At 42.3% G+C, this 22,896-nt stretch overlaps 1 protein-coding gene and 1 long non-coding RNA gene across 21 annotated transcripts in view; one reads left to right on the top strand and one right to left on the bottom strand.

The window, feature by feature from the left end:
• Nucleotides 1-22,896, bottom strand: part of RREB1 (ras responsive element binding protein 1) — a 125,250-nt gene that overhangs the window by 98,425 nt on the left and 3,929 nt on the right. For 18 of the 20 annotated variants that reach the window (XM_083449282.1, XM_083449272.1, XM_083449264.1 and 15 more), the window contains exon 2: nucleotides 20,298-20,341. The exons of the other annotated variants lie outside the window; for them this stretch is intronic. The gene's annotated coding sequence lies outside the window, so the exon portion shown is untranslated. The remainder of the gene's footprint in view (nucleotides 1-20,297; nucleotides 20,342-22,896) is intronic. 20 annotated transcript variants of the gene reach the window in all.
• LOC310681759 lies at nucleotides 5,910-18,543 on the top strand. The gene is made up of 3 exons (XR_014513591.1): nucleotides 5,910-6,361; nucleotides 18,083-18,293; nucleotides 18,388-18,543. It is a non-coding gene; the product is annotated as an uncharacterized lncRNA (long non-coding RNA).

Raw genomic sequence — 22,896 nt, 5'->3', positions numbered from 1 at the left:
CAATGTGGCATAGTCTTCCTCAAATCTGAATTATCAGAGTCACCTAGCTTGTCTTCCTTCACAAAGTGGTTCTCTTGTCATTTTTAATATTTACCTCACAAAAATATATAGTGTGAAGCCATGCTTTAAAAAGACTGCAGAAGTGATGTTACGGTTGCCAACTTTATTATTTTTCTCCTTTTAACCTGACCTTGGTTAAATGTCTTGATCTGCCACCGTTCCTCTCTGTTCTGGGAAACCAAGTGATTTTTTGTTTTAAGGTCAGGTTGCTGTCAAGCATAGAAAGAGGCCAGGCTATTGTTTTCTGGTCAGCTGGCAACCGTTGGTGTTACACCTTTTCTCTTCAATGGCTTTCCACAAAAATAAAAAATAAAATGTAAAGACATCTTTGGCAAACCAGCCTTGTCCAACTCTTACCATGCAAAAGAGCCCACAAGGTAGCATATAATTCCATGGATGGTGTTCTTCACACCTGCAACATATCTTACCTCTCTAGATCAGTTTTGAAATTACACGTTGGAGGCAAAAGTGAAACACTCACTCCAAAAAAACCCCAAAGCACCAGTTCCGAACACACCAATTCCAATTTACTGAGCTTACAAATCAGACTGCAATTCTGTAAGAGGACACAAGGGTCAAGATCCACAATATCAGGATGGAAGCGTGCTTGGAACTGAAGCCCAGCTTGTATTATTTAAACGTGCAGAAACCCAGAAGGTAACCAACACTTCTTCCATCCTTGTTGCAGATCAATGCCAAGATGATTTCCAATTTTGATTGTGTGGTTAAAGACACAGGAGCCTTACAAGGGGGGAAAGTAGGCAAACTTAGCATCCTGAGGCTGGAAAACAAACTGAAGTACACTATACTCCTGTCACACAGTCATGCTCCAGTTCCTCTTCCCCCTTCCACAGTCATTTGATGTTCCACAAAGTGAAGCAGAACTTGCAGTAGCTGCGTTTGCCAGCAAACCATTTATTTTTAAAGTGGGGTGGCACACTGTTGACTGAAAGCAAAGGTCTATCAGTATAGTGCACCTCATTTATTTTATGTAAATTGCTGCAAACTCATTCCAGCCGGTGTAAGTAGAGTTATCAAACTTTTCAACCAGCTCCTGCAGCTGTGCGTGTCACAGAGCAGATGACCACATCCCTCTCCATTTGGGTACCAATTTTTGAACAGATTGCTGCAGTGGAAAAAAGACACGAGCAGGCCGGGCGCTCTCCAGCAGGACAGTTGGCAAGGCTAAAATGAGATGTGGCTGACCACCGTTCCCCGTGACAAATATGCAAACCTGAAGGACTGCCTCTCCCCATATAAACTGCCCCAGACACTGTGTTCATCATCTGAGGTGATTCGCTGGGTGCCTCCTCCATGTGAGGTCCAGAGGGTGGCAACACAAGAATAGTCCTTCTCTGTAGTGGCTCCCTGTTTGCGGAATGCTCTGCTCAGAGAGGTTTGCCTGGCGCCTTCATTATAGATACAGTCATGCCTCAGGTTACAGATGCTTCAGGTTGCGTTTTTTCGGGTTACGGACCACTGAAACCCGGAAGTACCGGAACGGGTTACTTCCGGGTTTTGGCGGTTGCGCATGCGCAGAAGCGCTAAATCGCACTTTGCGCATGCACAGAAGCACTGAATTGCAACCCGCGTGTCCGGATTGCGAATGTGCATCCTACACAGATCTCGTTTACAACATGAGCACGTACGTAAGCGGAGGTACAACTGTGTTTTAGGCACCAGGAGAAAATGTTCCTCTTCAACCAGGCCTTTGGCTGATTAAAACCCTACAGCCTTTTAAATATGTCTGTGAGAAACGGGGGGTTATTGTTTTGCTGTTTTGTTTTACTTATTTACTTGTTTTTATTCCTGTATTTTATTCTGTGAACTGCCCTGGGATCTTATGATGAATGGGGGGAGGGATGTAAATCTAATAAATAGGTAGCAAATGCATCACTATTAAAAGCCACTACTATAACATATGCCACTGATTTTTACAAAGTTCACTTTGATCCAATGCTCAATCTTCTTCCAACATAAGCAGCTGACCAGAGTATGACATTGTTAGAGCACATGATACAAGTGGAAAGCACTTACTGACATGGAAACTGCTCCAGAATTTATTTATTTTTAAGGCTGTCACTTTTTTATACAGCACAGCTCCACAGGACTCTTGGTAACCAACACAACAACTCTGCAAAGTAGGCCAGTAACAGGCCCGGATAGCTGATAGACGATCAAGGATGAAAGAAAGTACTGCTCAAAGTCATCTATGATGAGACGTTTAAATTGGGGGGCTTTCTTTGTCACCAAGCTCAAGCTACTCCAGTTCACAAATTTGGCTCTATCTTATGTATCCATATACAGATTCACAAATTTGAAGGGACCACGGGGGTCATCTAGTCCAACCCCTTGTAATTGCAGGAATCTTTCACCCAATGCGGGACTCGAAACCACAACCTAGAGATTAAAAGTCTCACGCTCTGCCAACTGAGCTAGCGCTCCTAATACCATCTATAAAACAGCTTTTGTTGGGTTGTTGTTTTTTAACAACCAACTCATTTTAAATTAAGTGAGCAATAAAAGAACGTTCAGTTATCTAGCGTGAGCCAGAGTATTGCACACCTAATTTTAAAAAGCTCCGAACCTTCTCCACTCTATAGAAAACCTACAATAGCCTGTTTAACAGGGCTGCTAAACACACACACACACACACCTGAAGCCAGCATGGATTACCTAGATGCAATGCAATTGATTTGTGGTGAATTCTCACAAATTCATTAGGACTAGGAACACTTGTTATACCCATCAATGAGCTATTATAAAGATTCATTGGTTTAAAAAATTGTATCTCTCAGTAGATCGAATTATTATAAAATCCATGCAACGGCAATCACCAAAACAATCTTACCACTTACTCACAGAAATATATTAATCAGAACCCATTAAACAAAATGGATTGACTCCAATAATTAAATATAAATGACTGCTGGAAAACCCAAACTTGGCCCCCAGTGTCTAATTACAGCTGTATTAATCACAACAATCATATAAACAAGATTCATTAAGTTTGTTGTACCCCCACAAGTCAAAGTTGCAAGTCAGAGCTGGCTTACAGGGTATTTTAACAAGTAATGTTTTGCTGCTACTAACAAAAAATTATTTCCCCATTTTATTTTCCGGTTTTGTCCAATGCAGTTGTAAACACTAGAAATTCATCTAATAGATTAATGTTTAAACTTTTATTATGAATTATTGGCAATTCATATACAACTTTAAGAAAACAACAACCCACAGTGCTTTATAGCTCCTGCTAATGATCTTACAGCTATTACCTCCATTCTACAGACATGGAACATGATGCTGAAATGCCAAACTTCCCCAAATCATCCATATGGATAACAAGGAATTTGAACTCATAACTCCAATTCCCTGTCTGTTGTACAATGCTGCATCTCCACATATAGCTCCAACGGTAGTAGAGCGTGAGACTCTAATCTCAGGTTTGTGGGTTCAAGGCCCCACGTTGGGCAAAAGATTCCTGCATTGCAGTGGGTTAAGACTAGGTGACCCTCGTTGTCCCTTCCAACTCTACAATACTATGATTTCAATACATGACACCAAACAAGTGATAACCATTTCCCATAACAGAGACACAAAAACAACTCTCCTTCCCGACACCAAGGTCACAGCGCTATTCACATGGCAGCCATATGAGCAGATATGGGAAGTCCATTCTGACTCTCATGTTAAGAGTTATGTTCCAGTGCTCAGCTCCATGACCTCTTTCCAATGCATGGAGTCAACCCTGAAACATATGAAGCAGCAATAAAGACCAATCATTTCCTATGCAAGGGCATCAGGACTTTCGCTAAGCACTAAAGCACACAGGCAACTGATACTGTGGACCAGGGAAGAAGGTGGCTTCCACAGCAAGCCAATGCAAGCATTTCCACCTAGACTTGAGGCCCCGCATCTCACAACAATAAGCTGCAATACGTATCAGATTCCTAGTGATCTTAAAAGTTTTTTTTTCCAAGCTAAGGTTCATCTCCATGCTAGAATTAAATAATAATAATTCCATTTTCACATTATATGGAAAGTGATCCTGCTACTTAAGTTATTAATTATTATTATTTATTGAATTTATATACAGTGGTACCTCAGTTTAATAAAAGCCCTGTTTAAGAACGACTGGGTTTACGAACTCTGCAAAACCAGAAATAATGTCCCAGTTTGAGAACTTTACCTCGGTCTAAGAACTGAATCTGAACAGTGGAAGGGCACCGGCAGCGGGAGGCCTCATTAGGGAAAGCTGCCTCGGTTTAAGAACAGCTTTGGTTTAAGAACAGACTTCTGGAACGGATTAAGTTCATAAACCAAGGTACCACTGTACCGCCTGTATGCCTGCAGGTCTCACAGCACAAAATCAGAACACAAAACCACAAAATACATAATCGAAACAAAAACAACCCGACAAACACCCCAACAAAAGGGCATAGGATGACAATCAACCCAGTTAAAGAACAATTTAAAGGCAATTTAAAAGAAGAAGCAGTACTCTCTTCCTGGGCGGCAGCAGTCCTTTTGAAGCCTGTCAGGCCCCGCCCTGGGCCAGGTGGAGAGAGGCAGAAGCAGGGCCCTCAGGCTCTCAGAATGACTCTCCTTATACTGGTACCCGCACATAGGCCTGGTTAGATGCAAGGATCACTACCCACTCAGCTCCCATAAAATGTCTACAGAAAAGCCGTGATGGACAGGGAGAAGAATGATTCATAAGAGCTTACTTTGACATGACTCATCCAACATCTGTTCGTTGAAGACAGATACTCAGAGGATTACTACCTGGAGGCAACTGGGAACAACATAGCAGTGAGATGATGCCTCCCATCTCCTTTGCAATATTCAGGGGCAGATCCTGGTACCAGGATGTGAGGAGCTCAGGGACATTCTGACCTCTGCCAACAAACTCCATCTCCAGTTAAGAGAACACTGAAGATCTATGAACTTGACTGGCAAAGGAGGAAGGCTATCTCAGTAACAGGAACCATACAACAGAAGTAGGTTGACCAAGTCTCATCAAACGTAAGATCAATTTACATCCTGTTGCCAATGAGCACGAAGTGAAATACAGAAAGGGCGTGCATCCCTCTGCGCTCATTTTCAAACTGACTTTTGAACTCGGCTTCAGAACAGAACAAGGATCGTCGCCCCATAAGTTTCCACCTCAAAGGGGCTCAATACAAATCCTCTGCCAATAATACTAAGCCAGACTTATTCACACATTTTTTAATAGGGTTTACTTGTCCAGAGGTCTACTTCCCCTCGATAGTGCTGGGTCATATGACTCAACGCCTGTGAATGCCAAGAGAACTCTTATGCCTCTTGTTTATAGCATGTGACATTGTGGCACGATGGCACCGTGCTTCCACGATTCAAATTCCTTCACTTGCTTGTCTGTATGATGATCTACAAGCAGGAAGAATCAAAACATAACACAGGCTGAAGTGGCACCAGCAACGACAAGCACCAGGAAACGAGAAAATGACAGTTCTAGCGTTGCTCGTGCCACTTCTCTCCTAAGCAAAACAAAACCAATCAGCTCCAAAGGATGCTATAAGGTGCTCATTTTATTAAATTGGTGCGGTATCTTTGTGTGTGGCTAATACAAAGGATACAAGCTTAACAGGGTCTTAGAAATCTGCTCTTATTTCTGGTAAAGAGGCCAGCAGCAAAAAAATATGTTTGGGACTCTCCTTGGTCAATGAAAGATTGCCACACAGTGTATGTCCTATTAGGGTGGAAGGCAAGAGAGACCTGCCAAACATGGTGGAAACGGTTTCAAACACACACACACACACACACACACACACCTGCATTTCAAGGAATTTTATTTCACAATGCCATCCTCCTGTTTCACTGCTCCCTAAGCTGCTTCAGGATGGCGCCTGTGGCTATTCCAGATTTCAAGGCAGGCTTAAGAGTCCAATTTTTAAATATGAAATGAGACACCATTTTTAATTCAAGATGAACTGAGGCTGGATCCCGCTGGCAGGCCAAATCTTCCCTTCCCTATTCCTTGCAGGTCAACTCTTGACAGGTGGAAATATAAAAATGAAACCATCTCCCAAACCTGTCTTTTTGACTGACCTGTCAATCACCTGACATCATTCTAATGTTACCTGTGACATCAGGTGTTGGGCAGGTGAGCGCAGTTTGGAGAAAAGGGGCTTGAAGGCCTAATTAAGGCCCCTATCAGACCAGAGATTCTCCATCATTGCCACAAGAAAAAACGCTAGAACTGTCCAGGGTGAAAGGTCACACACACTCTCTCCCTTCCACACTTTCCACAGCATCTATGGTGAGCATACAGACTAATAATAATAATAAATTTTATTTATACCCCGCCCTCCCTGGCCAAGACCAGGCTCAGGGCGGCTGACATCAGGTATAAAAATGATTAAAATACAACTTAAAAACATGATTAAAAGACAACTTAAAACGCAGCCTAGTTTCAGTGGAAGCCCAGATCAAAAACTGTTTTGGGGGAGAAAACGTCAAATCTTCACCAAGGCCAACTATCCAGACTGGTCCTACGTGGGCCAGAAAAAAGCCAGGGAAGTCCCCAAATAGGGGTTCCATCACTGAAGGAAAAGGAAAGAAGGGGAGGGGATCAGGCTGATTCCAAGCCAAAGGCCAGGCGGAACTTCCAAGCAGATCCTAGGGATTTTGGAAGGAATCTAACTTTATACCAATATTGTTGTAAAATATATCTAGCCCCTAATATTTTTTTTTCTGAAAGACCAGCACCGCCGAACAGAATCCCATCAGTAGTCTTCACAACAACCTTGCTTGAATGAACGCAGTTTGGTTTAATCTAAGTGCTGGTACCTGAATGTCAACATCTCGCCAACCTGCCAGCATCATAAATGCTCAAACATCTGCCTCCTGCATGAGAGTGCCAGGCTTACCTTCCCAGATGCAGGGGGAAACACTCCGGGGCTCCACCCTACATTTCACCCTAGAGCAGATCTAGGGGGTGGGGGGAGAATTGGTGTCTGTACTCACCCCTCCCCGGTTTCCAAAAACGAACATGGAGACAGAGCTGACTGCCTCAGCCAAAGCGCCAGCAGGAAGAGGGAAACAGATGAGTTGGAATGCAGAGCAGAAGAAGTAGGAGCCATCAGGATGGCAAGTTGGTATAGAATTGCAGAGTTGGAAGGAACCACGAGTGCCATCTAGCCCAACCCGCTACAGCGCAGGAATCTTTTGCCCAACATGGGCTTCAAACCCAGGACCCTGAGATTAAGAATCTCATTCTAACCTCCTATAATATCTTTTGATTACAGTGGTACCTCAGGTTAAGAACTTAAATCGTTCTGGAGGTCCGTTCTTAACCTGAAACTGTTCTTAACCTGAGGTACCACTTTAGCTAATGGGGCCCCCCGCTGCCACTGCACCGCCACTGCACAATTTCTGTTCTCATCCTGAAGCAAAGTTCTTAACCTGAAGCACTATTTCTGGGTTAGCGGAGTCTGTAACCTGAAGCGTCTGTAACCTGAAGCATCTGTAACCAGAGGTACCACTGTACATTCATATGTACATTTTTAAAAAAATTATATTATGATAACCGGTTCACCCTAGTTAAGGACACCCTTGATGTATTAAGAAAAGAAAGCAACTTCCCAACAACTAGAGAATAGAAGCTAAGCAAGAATTGGGAAATCTCCCTAGCCATGATAGATAGATGGATGACAGATAGATGATAGATAGATAGATAGATAGATAGATAGATAGACAGACAGACAGACCTGTCTTTTGTGTAAATGTAAAGGGGGGTAGATCTTTATCGACTGCGCTTATTGTAATTGGTTTTAGAATTTCTGTTGCGTCTATAAGTCGCTTTGAGTCATTCCCACAAGTAAAGCAACTAATAAATATAAAGGAATCTCAAGTTCCCCTGGGAATAGCAGCAAATGACAGCAATGTCATTTTGCAAAGAATCACAGCACAATTTACACAGCACATGTGGGATTCTCCAGCTACTTATCGAAATATCATGTGTATCGTCATTGGGGAGGTAAGTAAATGTCATCCTTCTAACACTAACAACCCAGAAGCACTGTGATCCCAAGTCTGTACCCTAAACCAATTTTAGCCCCATACTATTGCTTTGGGGGAACAACTCCTACAGTAGAGGAACTTACCTAGTGGCGATTACCATAATCCACCTACAATTATAGAGCCAGATTCTCAACGAAATGACTACTACTCTATGACCCAAAATAAATACTGCACCATTCTATCTTAATGGGATAAGCATCAGTTAACTCCCCGGGGTACTAATGCCACGTGGCTATAAAACCAAGGAAGCGAAACAGACAATTTCCTAGTCCATTTTTACATAGTGATTTGAGTGGACCAAAGAGCTGAGTAAATGGCTAGCTAATCTACACAAAGCAAAAGCCATTTCCCAAACTTATATCAGTAGATGCAGGTCATCAAAAACACAGAATACATTAAATATGTTTGTGTGAGATCAACCCATACAGCGCACTCCCCTGTAGGTCTACTCAAAAGGAAGCCCCACTGAGTTTAAGGATACCTACTCCAAGGTAAGTTTATTGGATTGCCCAATCATCCAAAAACCTGGAAAACTGAATTAAGATACCTCTCTAAAAGTCACCAATTATTATGTAGATCATACAATGAAAAATCCATTCCTGCTCTCTTCAAGAGCGCTAGCGATAGCAAACATGACCATACATGTCCACAGGAGTTCAATTCAATTGCATGAATCCATTTTCTGTTTTCAGGAAGGTTCACTTTCGATACATATTCAATGATCACATCTGAAAGATTATTTTAAGAAAGACATAGCCGTTTCATAGAAAGATGCCACGAGCCTTATAAAGCATTGCATACACTGGCAGCCAGAACAGATGACAAACCATCTAAGGTTGCAGCAAGTACCCACATACTTGGGAAGAAGACCAAGTCACATCAACAGAATTACCCTCCAGAAGACTGCAAAGGGCTGCAATGTTAATTCAGCTCAATTCATTGGGCATTGTCCTTTCACAGAAATATATGTACATCACTGCAAAAATCCCATAGGTCTAAAAACTCAAGTTGATTTGGTCTCAATTTAGTATTCCGAGGATTGAAGTTATTTTGCATAAACGCAATAGCAAAATCTAAATTTTCTGTAGAGGTATGTTTTGAGTCATGCACATTGCATAAAGAGGAGTCTCAACCACACACACAAAATTGCTAAGGAGCAAGAAGCATCTGCACTCTTGAGAATTATTTCAGCCACAGGATTTAATAACCTGGCACCCCACTTCTAAAAATACACCTATCAGCAACAGCACACTGGACAGCTTATTACCAAAATAGCACCCTGTGCAAGTCAAGTGGGCATGGCCATCTTGCTATGCCGCATGCCAGGTCCAATGTAATTTTATTGACAAGACACCATGTACAAAAGTCGTGTCACAAGCTCCACAAGCTGGTCTTATCCCAGTGCAAACAATGCACAACATAAAACCTATTCAGGTGTTCTTTTTCCTCAGGAGATGAGGGGGCGAACGTGCTGGTCTACTCTGCTCCCTCCAATGAACTGGAGGGCAACTGTCTATGGCAGGGAGCCTGCTGTTCTATTGGGGTCTCCTTCCATGATTATGGAAGGTTGTCAATGGGACAAGGAACCCAAAGAAGCAGAGCAGCCATTAACATGGCATATATTATATATACATACACAGAGAAAGTGTGTGTGTTAATTGAACTCCTGAGAACTTTAAAAGAGTAGACTGGGAATTCTAGGAAGGCACCATCAAATAAAATAATCTAAAAACAAAAAACCCCACTGTGTACACAGAACATGCACAGGAAACAAACCCACTTCAAATTTTAATAATTATGCCACATACAGTATTATGGCAATGACATACTGCGGCTCAAAGTACTTGGGCATTCAATTAACATTAAACAAGGGCAGCTTGATCAACCAATCTCAATATTCTATCTTCCAAGACCCAATTGTTACTATTCCTGCTTCAATTGAATGAAACAGGACATACGTACACTCAGGCATATTTCTGAGCATCAGTGTCCAGCTGAGGGCTTTTTAAATATCAAAGCAGCATACAAAAAACTTTAACAGTTCTATATATTATTTAAGTCGCTATAAACATGGAAGCACAAACCATCACAGATTTGGACACACAACAAAGTACTATGGGGTAAAGATCACATGTATACTCAGGACAGTATGTTTCTACATCAAAAGGCACAGGAGTGTTTACACAGCCAATATGGGGTTGCAGAAGTGCTTTTCTCAGCCATCAACTACAGGGCAGTAGCCAAACTTGGCCTGTTGCAACAAAGACAGCCTTAGTCAGTACACAACTACAGTGGTACCTCAGGTTACATACGCTTCAGGTTACAGACTCCACTAACCCAGAAATAGTACCTCAGGTTAAGAACTTTGCTTCAGGATGAGAACAGAAATTGCACGGTGGCAGCAGTGGGAGGCCCCATTAGCTAAAGTGGTACCTTAGGTTAAGAACAGTTAAGAACGGACCTCCAGAACGAATTAAGTTCTTAACCCGAGGTACCACTGTACACTGGAAAAGCCAGGCCACATACCACTGGTGGCAGTAGATTGTTTGTTTACATGCACATCAACCCTCTTGCCCTCTACAATATAAGTGGCTTTGGCCTCACATCTGCCACACCACTACAGGCCAGCAAGTCACATCAGGGCTCAGTTGTGCTAACACACCCAGAAGAAATGAACGGGAATGCTGCAGCTCCCCTCCCAAAAATCATAGTTCACATCTCTATTCAGTATTTTCTCCCAGCCTCAGGATTCACAAAAAACAACATGTGAATCACAACAGCCTGCAACGCGGGTTGCTGAGAGTGAACAAGCAGCAGAGATTCTCTGTGCACAATTAAATGCAAAAAAGTGATTATTTATTATTATTTTTTAAATATTTATTTAAAGTTTTTTATTTATACAACAAGAAAAATCAAACAAACAAAAAACACAAATACCAAATTATACACAAATTACAAAAATAACCGTAAACACATAATATTCTTAGCAAACAATAAAACATCTATTGGTCTTATCACTAAAGACCCAACCTCCCGTCTATTCCATACTTCAAATTCATATTACTTATTGCCAATACACATTTTTTTATATAATTAAACATATTCTCATTAAATCTAATTTCTTATATCTACCTTACAACTATTACTGAAGTTCCTCGAATGCTGCAACAGAATTTAAACTACTATATTTATTTTTCAGATATTCTTTGAAAACCTCCCATTTAGAAACAAATTCCTGTTTTGATTTAAAAAGTGATTAAATGTGTGCTAGAACAGTCAGCAAAAAAAGAGAAGAGGTGATGCCCAGATGACTATGGACTTTGCTTTGCTGGGAACTGCTCAGGGTTTGTATTCTCCTATACACATTTTGTTGCAGTGTATAGGGGAAAAAACTCTGTATGGATCCACTGCCTTCCAAAGTATTTGTGGTCCAAAGACTAGTTGGCCTTTAAAAAAAAGTGAGCAGGAAACATGAATTCACCCACGAATGAAGTTTAGCAACGGTACGTGCAAAAAAGCTGCTTCAGCCACAGGGTGTCGAGTAACGAATCACACTCCTCGACGCAACGGGTTTCTTAACATTTCATGCACCTGCCCACTGTCTTCAGAGTGCCTGGCTCTGCAACCAGTAGAGGCGGGCTGCTTACTAAATTGCAAGGATGCCAAAAGAGGGAAAGGAAAGGCATACACACAGGTAAATAAAGGATCTTCCCCAGGGTGGGGGAAAGAGTTCATATTCTTTCACATATACTGGTGTCCTGCTCCCGCTCTCTTTTCTTGTACAAGCTCCACCCAAATGGAAGACTCAATTGTCATTTCATCAATACCAATAAGCAAAACCACACACACACATGTCAGTACAGTTTCTGGGCTGGGGAGCAGTTGCAACAGCGCACAGAGCTATTTGTGATGGGGCGCAGAACAGGAAACGGCATGTGTGCCGCTGGGAGTCAGCAAAGAAGAGAAAAAACTCAGCACAGCCATTAAGGCAAGCCCAGCAGTAAGGAGTCCTAAAAACACAAGGGTTAGAAAAGATAGATGAGCTAGAGGAGTGTTTCTAGGAACTCCATGTTATCTTTGCAAATCTCATTTTGTCAGCATGTGGCATCACAGAGGCTAAAAGACCGAATGACCACTTGGGGAAGTCTCCTGCAATAAATGTGCTAGGTAGCCTTAGAGCAGGGTTTCCCAAACTTCAGTCTCCAGCTGTTTTGAGATTACAATTCCCATCATCCCTGATCACTAGTCCTGCTAGCTAGGGATGATGGGTGTTGTAGTTCCAAAACAGCTGGAGACCCAAGTTTGGGAAACCTTGCCTTAGATGAAAACCCACTCTATAAACAACATGGGAACAGCAATATGGGTCTACCATTTCAGGTGTTTTGTAAGATTACAGAAAGGTGGCAGTCCCTTTGACCATTCTAAAATACGAAATATTATAAGCGTTCCTATATTTCGGGTAACCCCAAATAGCTAAGATACCAAATTATATTAATCCATTGTCTACACTTCCCTGGGCTTAATCTGTGCAAGTCCTCAGCCCTAGCATCTGTTCTCAAAGCTACGGCACAATTGCAGAAAAGATGGACTGCACTACTCAGCAGGTGAAGAGTGAATTTCTACTGTCACTGGGCAACCAGAGTGGCTCTAGGCGAATGGGAAAGGCTTCTAGGATGGACTGTGCTCCTTAAATTTCTGGAGATAAAGACTTTCCAGCATACAAGAGTGGGATTTCTCTCTCTCCTTAAAAATTCATTTTGCCCTGGCAAGTAGTGATACCCATAAAAACCCAAACCGTTCTCAGTGCTGAGCATCATTTACCCAAGTATAATACTTTCCAGACACTGAAACAGCAGGATAAGAGAATTTGCGGCCCTACGGATGCTGATGGGACTCTCAAGAGACGATCCGCTCCAGCCAGCAGAACCGACAGCCAGGGATGATAGAACCTCTAGTCAAATCCATATTGGGAGCACCACAGGTCCCCCAACCCCCGATTTAAAGTAATGCCTACTGCCTTGGAAACCACGAAAAATGGCATTGCAAAAGTATTTCATTAGCCACGTGCTGCGAGCTAAGCATTTCCACCATCTTTATTTCATGCCTCTTGTAACCAGTGTTCGAAATTAGCCTGGCGTGTTTTGCGACTGGCGCAGGTCCAGTTGCGACCATGTGGAAATCTCTGGATGCCAGGTTGGCAAAATGTCACTTCGAGAAGTAATTTCCTTGAAGCTTAAATTAGTGTTATTCTGGGTTGGTTTATTTGACCTTTTAATTGTGCTGTAAACGGCTTTGAGATTTGTTCTTTAAAATATATAGTGGTATAGAAATGGAATTAATAATAATAATTGTAATAATAAATTCCATCAGGGGGGGGGGGGAGAGGACAGCACCAAGACATTCCAAGGTGGTGACCGCAGCCCAGGTTCAAGGTACCATTTGGCGATTAGATTACATATCTGAGTTTCTAACACTGCTTTTAACTTCTGTGCATGCCATAGATGAGGCATAGGCACGCACTGGGGTGCTAGCTAACACATCTACGGCAGGCATAGGCAAACTCGGCCCTCCAGATGTTTTGAGACTACAATTCCCATCATCCCTGACCACTGGTCCTGTTAGCTAGTGATGATGGGAGTTGTAGTCCCAAAACATCTGAAGGGCCGAGTTTGCCTATGCCTGCCGTAGATGTGTTAGCTAGCACCCCAGTTCAAGCCCCCAAATAGAGAGCTCTGCACAAAGGCCACAGCAAGCAGCCAGCTTCTGTTGTTGTTTTTAGAGACACTTCCTAGAATACCAATATGAGTAAGAGAACTAAGGGGTAGTCATAGCACATGACATGCACAAACACAGAGAGCAATCTCAGTAAAAGGCCACAGCCACACTTCACATACTGACACAGCAGAATTCCACATGCAATTGCGGAATAGAGCACAGCCCGAGCTTTGCTGGATCCGTTTACCCGTATTTAGGTCCTCGGCTCCAGCAGGGCTCAAAGCATGTTTCCATTAGGGTGGCCAGATGTAAAAGACAACACAGCTCTGGTGCTCTCTTAACAGCTGTGCAGAAGAGCAACCGCTGGCACAGCCAGAATTCCCCCATCCACGTAAACCTTAAGGGTCATCAGAATTTGGTCTTCCCTTTTCCCATCTGGTCACCTTCACTTAGAAATGTCAAGTCTCTCTGAAGCCAAATATGTGTCACGCACAGAACTGTTGCCAAAAGGAGCAGACAACCAAGCACAACTGCAGCGACTTATTCGTTTCTGTACGGTTTGTGCAGCAGCAAAAATCAACCCAATGAGTATTTTGTTGGTTATTGCCGAAAGCAGGCATGAGGCCCAGAAGGCTGTGAGCATGAAAACAGTGTTAGAAATTCAGGTATATAAACTAATCACCAAACCTGGGTTATGGTCGCCACAATTGAAATGTATAGGTGCCAGGGTTTGTTTGTTTGCAACTGAATTATTATTATTAACAATTATTATTGTTATTTCTCTACCGCTTTATATATTAAGGAAAAAATCTCAAAGGAGTATACAACACATTAAAACATCAAATAAAACAATCCAGAATAAAACAAATTCAAGCTTCAAGAGAAATATTTCAGATTCTTCTCTAGGTAAGATTTTGCTTTCCCTAGTTGCCATCCAGAGATCTCCACGTAACTGGACCCATGCCAGTCACAAAATGTGCCTGGCTAATTTCGGACACTGCATGGAACCTGCAGGATTTCCAAACTCCCATTACTCCTAGCTATTGGCGATGCTGTCCGGAGCCGATGGCAGTTGCAGCCCTCCAGAAGGTGTTGCGACTACAGGTTTCCCATCCCCGAGAGAGAGACCTGTGTCTTAAAATCAGGGGCGAATACTTCCTCCAACCACTTCCTTAAAATGCAATAAATTTACCTGCTAGGCAGCTCCACCTTGTCCAGCAGTATTCAGTGTTTTTGATCCCCAAGTAACCCTTTCCACACAGACTTATTTCCAAAAGAATCCCTGAAGAGGATTCTGGGGCACAGACAAGTCATGTGAGTCGTGTGCACTGACCAGGCCTATCAGGCTTTAGCATCAACCCCCCCCCCCATGTACTATGGGTATAGCCAAGAGTACACCTGACATTTCTTTGCAGTAGAAAAATGGCTGGTGATCCAAAATGGCGGCCAAGTCATGTTTCAATAAAGTTTGAGGAACTATAGCTCGGTTGATGGCTTTGCTGTCACCCAGTGTGGAGCCAGTATGGTATAGCGGTTAAGAGCGGTAGATTCGTAATCTGGGGAACCGGGTTTGAGTCTCCGCTCCTCCACATGCAGCTGCTGGGTGACCTTGGGCTGGTCACACTTCTCTGAAGTCTCTCAGCCCCACTCACCTCACAGAGTGTTTGTTGTGGGGGAGGAAGGGAAAGGAGAATGTTAGCCGCTTTGAGACTCCTGAAGGGGAGTGAAAGGCGGGATATCAAATCCAAACTCTTCTTCTTCTTCTTCTTCTTCACCCTATGTGAAAATAGCCTTGAAAATCCGTGAAGATCCATATATTGAATCAATGCTTTTGTGGTACTGGCTGGCCTGCACTGGATCTGTTTTATTTGGTGTTTTAATGTGTTGCAAATTGCTTTGAGATTTGTTCTTTAAAATACGAAGCAGTACAGAAAATGAAATTAATAAAAATAATAAATCCCAATGCAAAAAAAGGGGCGCCTAGACATTCCATTGTGGCGACCATAACCTAGGTTTATGGAGCCATTTGGCAATTAGATTATGTATCTTGAGTTTCTGACACTGGGTTCGAACCTACAATTCTGAGATTAAGATTCAAGCCCTCTGTAGTCTAAAGAGAAACATCAGCTGCTGCTGCACTGCTTTAAAAACCAAGCCTTTCAAAACTACCAGGTTAAGAAGAGCACTCCTGTCAAAAAGAGCAAGTTGCCTTGAAGTGCTAGTTTTTCTGTGAGTCTCAAGAGCAGAGCCACACATTATTATTTTTTTTAAAAAGAGCAAGGCCACAGAAGCCTGCAGAGTCCTTAAGATTCCAGAGGCATGTGCCTCAGAGTGACGAACTTCAGCAATATGAGGTTACCCAGCTAATTTTCTCTGAGCAATCCAAGCCAGCCCTCTGTGCAACTACCAAGAAAAGTTGAGTCGACATTCTGGTCTGAGCCAGACAAGTGCAAACTGGATCATACATAAAATCTGGACTCAGAGGGGACAGGGAGGGTGTGGCACATTCCCTAGCAACCAGCTGCAGAACTTTAGGATGCTTCAAGTGCTGTTTATACGAAGCCTTGCTTAAAATGACAAGAGGTGGCCCCAAAATCCAAATTGCATGGAAAATCCAAACTGTATGCAGAGTTTGTTGATGACAACCGGCTGCATGTAGAAAAGGTGTCTGTGCAGAATTCTCCACACCCCTTTAATCACATACTTTAAATGGAAGCCCAACATCAGGAAATGATAAACAATCCTTAACTGAGCAGCAATTATAACTCTAATAAATTAACGGGCTTGCCCATTAATTCCCAGGAAGCAAAGATTCCACTTAAAATAAAATAAAAAGGACAAAAACAAAACCCTATTTTTTTTTTTGCTAAGGACCACCCACTAGCCAGCGCTGCCGATGCCATGGTTTGGCAACTTGGGAGCAACCCATGTCTTTGCATACCTCTCCTCCCCACTCGCTCAGGCACTGCCTCTTCTCCCTTTCAGTGCAAGATAGCTATCATTAGCATTTCATAAGCAAAAGCCAGAACCCCAAATTTAAAAGGTGTATGCTGGGGTGGAGGTTTAAAGAGAGCAAAGAGGGGCATGCAAACCCAGAAGATGCTCCTGACTGCCAAATCATTGGTCCGTAGTTCAGTGGCAGAGCATTTGCTTAACATGAGGAAGGTTTCAGGTTCAAATCCTGACATCACCAATTAACTGGACCAGGTAGCAAATGATGGGGAAGACTGTGTGGCCAGTGACCCTGAGAAACCCCCCCCTTTTTTTCTTTTCTTTTTTTGCTTTTTATTTACCTAAGTACAGTGGTACCTCAGGTTAAATACTTAATCCGTTTCAGAGGTCCATTCTTAACCTGAAACTGTTCTTAACCTGAAGCACCACTTTAGCTAATGGGGCCTCCCGCTGCCACCAGAGCACGATTTCTGTTCTCATCCTGAAGCAAAGTTCTTAACCTGAGATAATATTTCTGGGTTAGTGGAGTCTGTAACCTGAAGCATATGTAACCTGAAGCGTATGTAACCCGAGGTACCACTGTAATAAAGAAATTCCCGGGTGATTTGTATGGATGTTCACTCACACTGAAAAACATTCACTCCAGAGATCTGCCAAACTGAAAGCCAACCCCCTGAGCACTTGCAAGAGCTATGCTTGATGCAAAATTGCATTTCAGAGAGAAAACTCAAATCTCCCTTTGGAAACCACACAAGACCTTGTAGTGCTTCTAATTCCAGAAAGGGACACATTTCTTTTTAATCTGTTGCCCCAAGAGTCCTGTGTCATCTTAAAGACTAAAAAACACACACCAACAAATCAGAACGTGAGCTTTCGGAACGGAACGCAGGCTCTCTCCTGCAGGTAAGTTAGGCAATACATCTGCCAGTCTTTAAAGGTGCTACCCTAAGGGGTTTTTTCTTCTGAAGGAAGGCGCTAGAGAATTTGCACTAAGGAAAGGATACAATGCAGACCCACTGGACTAAAGCAAAGGGGAACAACAACAACCACAAAAAAAGTCAAGATCTTCAAAGCAATTGATAATCCCCTTTAACCATAACAATGCCTGGATAGGGGTTTCAATTGCTTCCCTCCGCCTTTGTTGGTAAAGACCCCTTGAAAATCTGCAGGTGAATCCTCCTTAAAACTATTCAGCTGCCTTCTCAGAGGCCTTCGAATTCCCTTAGCATTACTTACCTGAATCACATTGAATAAACAGTCCCCACCCATCACCTACTTCTTTTGTCTACAGCACCTATTCAGGGAGAGCTACCTTTATTGACTGCAAGGCCGGTTAGCATGAAAAACTGGAGAGGTAGCACAGAGAACAAGATGCACTAGAATGGCTTGCATCCTGCTGCAGGCAACGAAATCTACAGGCTGTTCTGCTGAACCGATGGGGAGCAACTCAATATTCATTCCAGACCTGCAAGGTTTGGTTAAAAGGCCTCTGCCCTTCACAGGTGAGCTGCTGTTCAGCCATATATCCCACTGAGGAAGCCAAAAGCAATTTTAAAACAGCACACCAAAAAGTCACGTTTCTTTTGCATTTCACAGAAAAGCAACTGCCACGGGGTATAGCTTTTAATTGGGCCTAGAAGTGAGCACATCACCTCCATGTTATCCTTAAGATTCACACCAAGAAAGAAGCAAGGATGCTTCAGTTTGGCTATTTCTTCCGCCAACACCTGTTGCTGCCTTAAATAATGTATGTCCTACCTGCAAAACCATTGCCCTTATTTAATGCCAACAAGGAGCAGAACTGGACTGCAAGGTGGGAATGTTTCAAAACTGTTTTTGAATTAGAAAAGGTACAACTGCTCAATTTCTCCACTGAATCTATGGCTAGGTTAAGTACCTTGTTTTCAACAGCCTATATTTCAGGGCGATAATGTTCCGTAACATAGAAATTGGAATCCCTTGTTTCATACGACTGCTACCCAGAACAGTATCGTTTCATTCCATTGCTCATTTCCAACAACTGCATTTAGCACCTTTTGCACAGAAATGCACAGATTTAGCACCTGTTGCAAAATGAAACACATGGGGCTAATCTCCTCAAATTCCCCCAGTTCCTTTGTGTCCTAAAAACAACCATCTTCTCCCTCAACCCCCCACACATACACTCAACGCAGCCTGGAAAGAGGCGCGAGAGAAGACACATAACCTCCCTAAACCTGCATAGAGAAGATGCCAGGACCACCCAAGGTAGCAAATTTACACAACATAGCTCCCCATAACAAGTGCAATGCTTCAGCTAGGCAGAATGTGATCGTGCAAGAATCCTACAAAAAAATACAAAACACCAATCCTAGTTTGCGAGCAGTAACAATTTGGAATTTGGTTGTGGGAAATCCACACTGAAATACTTGCTCAGCTATAGCGCTAGTTGACTTTGGACGACCCACCACTATCCATCTTGCAGCCAAATTTACCTCCCTTGGCTGCTGTGAGGCAAATAGGGCAGGATACTAATAATCCTTCAAAAGAGGTCCAGAGGGTGACAACACGAGAACAGGCCTTTTCTACAGTGGCTCCCCGCATGTGGAATGCTATTCCCAGCAAGGCTCCCCTGACACCTTCCTTAAATGTATTTAGGCGCCAGGCAAAAACATTCCTCTTTTCTGGCTTATTAAACAATCTTTGGCCTTTTAAATTGGGAGGTATTGTTTTTGTTTGTTACCATGCTATGTATTTTTCTGTTTTTATATTGTAACCCACCCAGTGATCCTCAGATGAAGGGTGGTATACAAATTTAATAATAAAATAAAAATGCAATGAATACAAGCAGAAAACACATTTTTCTCCTATTCGAGCCAAGTCATATTTCATAAGTGAACAATTTCATTTAAAGAATAGGTATCTTTCTGGACAAGAGCATCCATAAACAGTACAGGTGTCAGGGTGGCAAATTTGCTTGAAAGAGATATGTGAGAAACACTCATAAGCCATAGAACACCACCTAGTTTATATACTTATCTTCACATTATATTTCCATGAACCCAACAGGCATCAGATTAGTGAGTCACACACACTGTACAACTTTCTTATTTGCTAAGAATCGATTCTTGAAAAGCAGTGTATATTTCTGCCCTGACATGTTTCCGTCCGCACTATTTGTTTCAAATTTAGTTTTCATTGTTCCTGCCACAACCGTGAGGACTAGCAACCACAGGCTTCTGACAAGATTTTGCTGCATACGAAAGGCCCACAGAAAATGGGATGATAAACCTACTTCTTATCACAACTGCTGGAGACTCCAGGGCAGGCCACGATTTCTGAGCCACTTTACAAATTCAGAATTCCTAGCCTTAACAGGGTTTTCCCTATCAATTAATAAGATAGGGGCCATTGTCACCACTTATCTGCTATCCAAAGACACTTCTTTGCAAGTTTGAGGGCAAAGGTATTTTAAAAGGGAGAGGGGTGGGGGAGAAGAGAGAAGGAAAATGTAAATTAATTCCTACCCCTTTCTAAGCTTCAGGTCGCTCTTCAGAAATGCACTTTATATCTGTAATGGGGGAAGAAAGAATAAAAAGTTAAGCTAAGTGTTTTGTGTGGAAAAAATATGTGAACCAGTATCCAGAAAGTTAAAAAGTGATGGAATTAAACAAAAAACAAAAAACCAAACCAACATTATTCATCTGGTAGCATGTCACATAGCTTTCCCCAACATAAAATGAATTGACACAAGCACACAAGCTTTGAGAACAGCATACAAGTTACACACCACGACTCCAGCTGTGCTGTAATAGACTTCTTTGTTTCCTACACAAATCTATCTGATGTTTGAGGCAGAAACATTGCATTCCACCTGTGTTTCAACTCACTACATCAGCCAGTACTGGGGGCTGGGGGGGCAGGAGGTACGAGAAAAAGGAATTTCTGCTGCAGACGTTTCTATAAACACCAAGTTGGAAGCAAGTATGTTCTCAGGACATTTCCTGATAAATTGCCACCATCAACCCTAAAAAAAATAGACTTATATGGAAGCACATCACATTTTGAAAGTTACCTGTAACCAAGACTTCTATCCTACTAAACCAGCCACACTTAGCAGGGAGCAAATTCAACATGACTTGCTTCTGAGTAATGATTATTAAGCTCATGATGTCATGTGCTGTTAACTTCTCAACTCTATGAAAGCATCCATTAAGGGAACGCAGGTCATAATTCTACAAATACGTAAGATACAGGAGTTTACATATTAAGAATGTGATATGAAAATATTTATGACATTGAGCACCAAAGTTTAGTCTGATTTTAAGTTTGAGAAACCCAACGTGGTAATTTAAGAGAAAAAAAAGTGGTTTTATTTTATTTACAAAAGGAAAGGAGAAAGAGGATGAATCCCTGATAGATGCACTCGGGTTAATTTTAGCATCCTTCTGTTTAGCTGCTTAGCAACACTTATCCTATGACCTTCTCCGCACCACCTACTTTCGCAAGGGATAACATGTATAACCTGAGAGAGCTAGCAACGATAGCCAGTTTTGACTAGCAGTGTAAGACAGCCGGTGCAAAAACCAGCTTTTACTACAAGCAAAAAAAAAGAAAAAGAAAAAACCAGGGAAGAGCATCTCTAATTATGACACCTTCAGTAACTGAAAAGCTGAGTGTAGATGCAGAAATGGATCTAGAGTACATAAATCATCTCGAAGAAATCCAGGAAACCCATAAGGTTACAAGGGACATTTTGCAAAGGCCTGGAAGAGAAGGGGAGGGGGAATTTTGAAACGCACTGTCTGCCCTTAGGCCAAAACAAGTTTGCGAAACCCACTACTAAGTCACAAGAGATTTTCCCACCTGAGGTTTTACTTTAAGCAATCTCTAGAGACTCTCAGAAGTCCAAGCAAGGTTCATCATATGACATAAAGATGCAAGGATGGGGGTCACCTATCTGGCTATTGAACAGGAAAGAGTGAGCTCTCATGCAAATTGTTTGATTTTCAGAGCAGTTCAATAATCGGAAGAGTTCCGGTTTTTAAAACTTCGTATTAAAAACTAATTATAAGAGGGGGAGACAGTTTTATTAAACGGGCACGAATTAGCGGGAAATTTTCAGGTGGCTTTTCCCTAAGCTTGAAAGGTCTGCAAAATTTTACATTAACACAAACTTAACATACACCACGTGTATACAGCTGGGATTGCTATAAGAGGCAGACACACACACATACACAAGACATCAGTTTCTGGCCAATTGCCCTGAAACAATTAAAGCCATTAGGTGTGTCTTAAGCGAAGGATGAAAAGAAGTGTTGTGGTAACTTGATTGATTGGATGATGGAGCCATGCTGTTTCTGAGTTTCTAACACACAAAGGGGTCTATTCTCCCAGGGATGTACTTGCAACACCAGTTAATGCTAATGGGCATTATGCAGACACATCAAGAGGAGGTCTATACTCCTAAGCCTTCAAAGGGAAAATAAAACCCTAAAACAAATATGGCTTGTGTGACCATGAGTCACTGGGTCCATGTCTATCTCCCCCTGCATGCGCATATACGCATATTCATCTGAGGAGAGAGAACCAAGCGGCTGAGGGCAACTTTTTTAACCCTTCCCAAACTGCATCCATTTCCTCATGCCACCATACCCTTTTAAGGATATCAGCCAATAGTTAGTGGAAGGGCCCCAATTCCAGGAGTTACTGAAAAAGCAGCTATCTTAAAAGAGGCAAGCATCGGTGTGAAAAGCAGAGAGAATTAAGATTCCCCCTTTCGCACACGCAATTTTTTTCCTGCCCAAAGGATGAGAAAAACTGCATTAAACTCGAGTGACCTTGTCCAAAAGGTAAGACAGAAAAGGCAGTCAGAAAATGTAAAGTTTCAAGCATTTTTCCCTTGCCAGGAATCAACCAACTAACTTAACCGCCTTCTCAGGCTGAAGACACCAGATTTATAACCAGATGATAATATATACCTGCTACAGATTTCCCCCTCTTAGCACCAAAAACTGTAAAGAAAAAGGACCAATCCCATCTCAAGAGGAAAAACTAAGGGAAGTGCAACTCCACCATCCCTTTCAGACAATTAAAAGTCAAGGAAAAAGCATTTTAATGAGATAT

Source organism: Podarcis tiliguerta (assembly GCF_965153285.1).
Source record: "Podarcis tiliguerta genome assembly, chromosome: 7".
Classification (NCBI taxonomy): domain Eukaryota; kingdom Metazoa; phylum Chordata; class Lepidosauria; order Squamata; family Lacertidae; genus Podarcis; species Podarcis tiliguerta.
This window is presented reverse-complemented; position numbering and strand designations above follow the sequence as displayed.